The sequence below is a fragment of the Ruditapes philippinarum genome, unplaced genomic scaffold, assembly GCF_026571515.1.
Source record: "Ruditapes philippinarum isolate M1 unplaced genomic scaffold, ASM2657151v2 ctg11992_1_1_1_1, whole genome shotgun sequence".
NCBI lineage: Eukaryota > Metazoa > Mollusca > Bivalvia > Venerida > Veneridae > Ruditapes > Ruditapes philippinarum.
The window spans coordinates 3,004-9,049 of NW_026864785.1; the positions used below are offsets into that span (position 1 = coordinate 3,004).

General features: G+C 32.3%; 1 pseudogene; it reads right to left on the reverse strand.

The window, feature by feature from the left end:
* Nucleotides 1-288: 288 nt before the first annotated feature.
* Nucleotides 289-3,150, reverse strand: LOC132726780 (dehydrogenase/reductase SDR family member 1-like; annotated as a pseudogene).
* Between the last annotated feature and the right edge of the window lie 2,896 nt (nucleotides 3,151-6,046).

Consider the following 6,046-nt stretch of genomic DNA (forward strand, 5'->3'; position numbering starts at 1 on the left):
AAGGCTAAAATCGCCAACTGCATGGAAAAGGCCTGAAATGTGCAAGCGTCTGACAGTTTGGTTGCTAGGCATAAGAACGATTTTTCAAGGTACAAATATAGTTCGAATCCATGCTGGGTTCTATTGTTTTCATTTTCTGTTTCAAATACAAAATATAACAGTAAAATTTGTATACATATCGCAACGATTTAATTTAATGGTATACATTTCAATTATACATATAAGCTACATATTAACAATTATTTTCAATCAAGATACGAGTATTACACAGAACAATTCTTGCATAACTTATATTATATATATAATATTATATTACAATAGACGTCTGAAAAATAAACATATTTATAATATACTTATAAACGAAATATTAAGAAATATTCATGAAATAAAATGCGTATTTTCATTTACCATATTTTCACTGCAAAAATTAATTTGTCACAGCAGTGAAACATATTTTCCGGACTACTTTCTTTTAAAGTCAGCAAACACACAAAATTTAAGGAAAATGCTTTTAAATTGTAATGTCAAAAGAAAGGAAGGGAAGAATGTATATGAAAAACAAAAAAAAAATGAAATTTTTCTATAAATGCAGGATTTATTTTCATCTTATGGTATAACAATTATCATTCTCATACCACTGGATGAAAATTAATCCTGTATTTTTAGAAAAGAAAACTTGAATATCTTCTATTTATCTTGTGTAGGCATGATCATTTTAAAGTTTATGACCAGCAAATGACATCATCCACGTGGGGATTTTTACAAAGTCTGGAATAAACCAACCAATCCATGTTATCCACGGAGGTGTAAATTTCAGCAAACAATAAATCCGTCTTATACTAATAGGTTTGTGACCGTCGTCGTCACGGAAACCATAAAGGTCACCAAGGTCAGATGTTATTAACACTTTACCGGATCTCTTCATTATATTTCGGTCAAGAGCTATGCTGACAACACATTTTCCGACATATTCGGTTGACTCTCCGAACTTATAATTTTCTCGAATAATCTTTTCATCGATTCCGGCTTCTAGTGACATTAATGCACTAATTTTAGGGTCATTAAGTGCAATCAACGCGCCTTCAGTTTTGACTACACACGGCCACAAGGAGACGAACGCCACGTTGTGTGGTCTCATGTCTCTAGCACAATCAACTGCCATCCTGTCACAACCTTCTTTACCTATTCCGTACGGGACATTGAGAGTGTACGTCATTCCACCATGCCCGGACATTTTAATTATAAGCCCCGACTTTCGCGGCACCATTAACTTGCGGCAAGCACTGAACATAGGTAATGGTTTCTCAATCCAACTTGATTAAGTTGATCGTAAGCATCATCGGGTAACTCCCAGTAAGGCACTCGTATGTTTGTTGTGCATAAATGGTATGCCGAGAAAGCATTATTTACTAGTAGGTCTAACCTGCCATCTTGTTCACGAGAAACCCGTGCAAATAACTTCTTTACGTCATCATCTTTGGAGTGGTCACACTGAACGGCAATGCACTTTCCGCCACGATCTTCAATTTCTCGTGCAGTAATTTCCAAAGAGCCGGGTAAAGCTGCGTCTTTTTCAGCTTTCATAGTCCTCCCTAGGGTAAACATTACAAGAATCAGTCATGCTAGCAAATTCAACCAATGTTAATTAGAATAAAAAAATTCCGAAAAGCACAAAATAAATTTACGAATCTATAAAGGCCAAGTAATTCAAATCGACAGAAACTTTAAAATCCCTAAGTAACCGGTAAGTTTTTTTCCCTAAGTAAACGGTAACTGTTTTTAACCTTACGAAGGATTGCCTCTTGGGCGACGCCTTGTAAGATGAATAACAGAGAAAATATAAAAACAAGAACGTGTTTGGTAAGTACATATGTCCCCGGTCCTGATTCTTGTCGGTTACCAATTTTCCAGAAGCATTTGTAAACCCCTTCATTTGGTTTTGGTAAGGAAGGAATGACTGCTGACTTAAAATTGTTATATGAATTCACAGAGCCTTGTCAATGGAAATGTAAACTGCCATGTAATTTCTATTTGATGAAGTTCACAAATACTTTAAGAACCACCCAAGATAACTACCTACCATTTATGGAAGATATCGATCAAATATTAAAGAAATTGGCTGTATGACCACCGGTTATCTTGACCTAGTGAGTAGTGACCACAAAATCCACCTGCTATAGATTCGTTCCTACAAAATATACGAGACATCGGTCAAGAGAATTGGCCGTTTAAGAAAAGGTAATAAATGAATTTTAGCATCATAAACCTAAACTTCTCCACTCAAAAGTATATTACCATTCTTAGTTTTAGCATCAGCTAGTGATCTGGAAGATATCGGGTCAAGAAGGAAGAGTTATGTAACTTGCTTACTTGGTTATATCATGGATATTGTATTGATGAGTAATAACTATGTAAATTATGACGTCATTGACACAAATAGGACTTATGATCAGATATATCCAACAAGCAGTTTTAACATCATTTCGAATGGACAGATGGATGTGCCGAAATTTGGGATTATGGTTTTCTTCTCTTTGATCTTTATGTGGTATTTTCTTACATAAACCAGTGAAAATGTACATTTAAACCAACGGTATTGCCCTTTTTAAACTAAGACTATCGACAGAATGAAGTTTAAAAACCATTTGGTCCCGGCCAAGACAGACGTACTATATGCCTCAAGAATAAAAATAAAATTTTACTTCTCTATTCTCATAAACACTATGTTCATAAATATATATATTACAGGATTATTTTATTGAAATCCCCTTATTAACTGACTATTTTAAAGCATTAAAAATGGTATCTTCTTAAGATTTTAATTAAAATTTGCAAGAGTCAAATATATTAACAATAAAAATCAAATTTCAAAAAATGAAGTACCTGTAATATAAACTGTGGCTCCGTGTTCACCCAACTTCAAAGCAATGCCCTTTCCAATGCCTCGACTTGCTCCTGTCACAATACATACCTTGCCCGACAACGACATGCTGTACTTTTGACCTAGGCGTATAAAAAGATATTTTCGAAGTGAAATGCATGTGCATTTTATCAATAACGTGACTTCCATAACTGAATATGTAGTTTTTTTTATGATTTTAAACGTTTACATATACTGAGAACATGTCTAGCAGTGCTATAACTACTATAAAATAAATGTTTTTCCGAGTCTCAACTGGTTGTAGAATTAAGAAGTACAGCACCAATTAAACTTAGATTAATAATGATGTTAAGTCATAATAAAAATACTAAAAAACATAACAAAATCTTTGGTCCAAATTAAAAAAAAGTAAAAATTAAACACCATTTAATCATGGATGTAAGTTCACAATTTCTTAAAACATGAAAAACCTTACTTAGGCATTATTTTAATGGCTTTTATACAGTAATAGAGTGCTTACCAGAGTATGAAAAACCTGAACTTCAGGCTAATGCCTGAAAACTTGTACCTATGTTAAATACAGTTAAATATTTATTTTTTGTTTTATAACATATGTACAAGTGTAGGCTGCTATTTCTTTTATTCCTAAAACTTAATAATAAATTCTAGATTTACAAGGCAGGACCTGTTTTATTTTGCAATTCTTCTTGTAAAGACCTACCAGATTTCTAGAACAATTAGGATTAAAATTTAAGCATAGCAGTAACGTGAAGTATATAGGATGTTGAAAAACTCATTTGGAGAATAATTTGTGAGATGTTCGAATAAAAAATTACTCAAAAAAAGATTAAGAACTGACATCTTTTTATTTATAAAAGTTGGAATTTCCTTGCCAGGATCATTTCTCATGAATACAAAGACATATCTTCACGGTATGACCCAAATACAGAAGCTCCGTTACTTCATTACTCCATAAACGGTCGATCTTGTTTTAGACCCTTTTCACCAATCACAATATTTACACGTATATTCTATTATGAAAATTGCAAACGATCCATTTCACAGGGAAACATGATTGTTTATAATGCACGTATTGCATTGCTTTGAAAGTCGTATATCTTAACTATAACTGGTGCCTACTATCTGTTTAATTATAAGTCTACCTCATAAAAATTTAGTCCAAGCTACGCCCCGTGGATGGGACGGCGTTACAATTAACAGGTGCATTACAAGATACATGCAGATCTTATTTAAAGTTAGCAATGATCGCTTCCCCCGTGTTCTCTTCTCTGCCTCTTCTCTGCTATTTCGACAAATATTAATTACTATTCAGTGTTAACGTAATATTTTTAATTTATTGATGTCCTTTTTCTTGACTTCAAAGCAATAAATCTGAATGCTGAGTAATTTTCAGTTTTCTTGTCAAATCTAGATTGAATGAGCCAAATCAAAGTTTATTGTTTGTTTGTTTCATTTTACGCCTTTTCCCAACAGTATTTCAGTCATATAGGCGGGTAGTTTCCTAACCATCGTTCCTGGAGAGTTACACCAATACTAGACTACCTTCCTCCGCGCTAAACTACCAAAGCATCTCCCGGGGATCGAACCCACGACAAAACTTGTAAACAAAATTGCACGTTAACAAAGTATTGACTTAAACATATCTGAAACAGAGTTTAAAATGAAATAAAATGTATGATTTTTACCTGATCGGTAGAAGTATCCGGATATTACAAAGGGGCAATAATGATTTATTGGTATTTGACTAATAGTTTCACGATTACCTCCCTTATTAAGTAAATTAAATAATCAGCTCATATGTATCGTCTACTAAAAAGTAGTCGATAGTTTTGTTGTCATGTATTTCCTATTGTAGATTTTCAGCAAATTATGAAATCCTGTAACTCAATATTTTTATGTTTTTATATGAATAATATGATGCTCAAATGATCCGATCAATATTGTAATTTCCAATAATCATTATTTGTAAAGATATTACCGAATTTACATTTCATGTTCATAAAGGGAGGTAATAAGAATTTTATTTCCTATTTTTTCAATAAGAAATGAATGCATATATTTTAATGATGACATATAATCTGGACAAATATTTGCAGTACATGTTTTACATATTCTTCGATGTTTGAAAATTGTTTTAGAAGCATAATTATATACATATATAAAATTTCACTTAATTGTGGTAACAACCTTAATTACAACAAACAGGATCTTTAATCCTAAGTTGATTACTGATTCTAATTTTGTAATTATTTTTCAGATAGTTCAATGTTTAAATTTTCAGAAACCAGAACACATCTTTCCAAAAAGATAAAGTTTACATGTATTTGTTTGTTAATTTGTAAAGTGCCCCGGGAAAATATTATTTAAGAAAGGATAATCATAGGTCAGATTTTTTTAACTGAATATTTGTGTGGTAATTTCATTTGGAGTACTTTTGATCTTTGTGAACTATTCCTATAAATGTATATAGAGAAATTTGCAAATACATGTCTATCTTTGTTAATCAGGAATTTGTGCTTGAAGCAAAAAATTTAAATTAACCTCTCGAAAAAGTCCACAATTCTTCTCGTAATAAACAAAAGTTTTCTCGTAATATACAAAATTTGGTAACCATTTAACCTAATTGGAATAGTACAAATCGGACATTTCATTAATAAGTAATTTCAATTATTATATAATTTATTTTTATAAAATATGTCTTTAGGATATGTAACCTTCTAGTGTCACTTTCCAATTAAGCCTAACTTGCCGAAGGTGTAAAATTCAAATGTTCACACTTAAAAATATCAGTTTTTGGGGACGAAAAGATGAAAAAGTTAGTAAGCCAACAGTATGGGACTTTGTCAGATTGCACGAACTTACAAGCGTGGCTGGCTAAAGCTACTCCTTGGGAAAAAATGAAATTTTCACTTTAAAATTAGACAGTAGCAGACCTACCCGAGCATAAAATTGAATTAGAGACACTACAATGCATGTAAGATGGAATTTAGTGTAGCTTTTATGATACGCCATGGTGGAAATACATAAACGTTGTAGCGTATTTCCTTCTTTACGCCGTTACGTCACATAATATGCAATAAGGTTGTCGGAATGGTCTATGAATTATTATATACATGTATTCACTATGCAAGCATATGATTACCT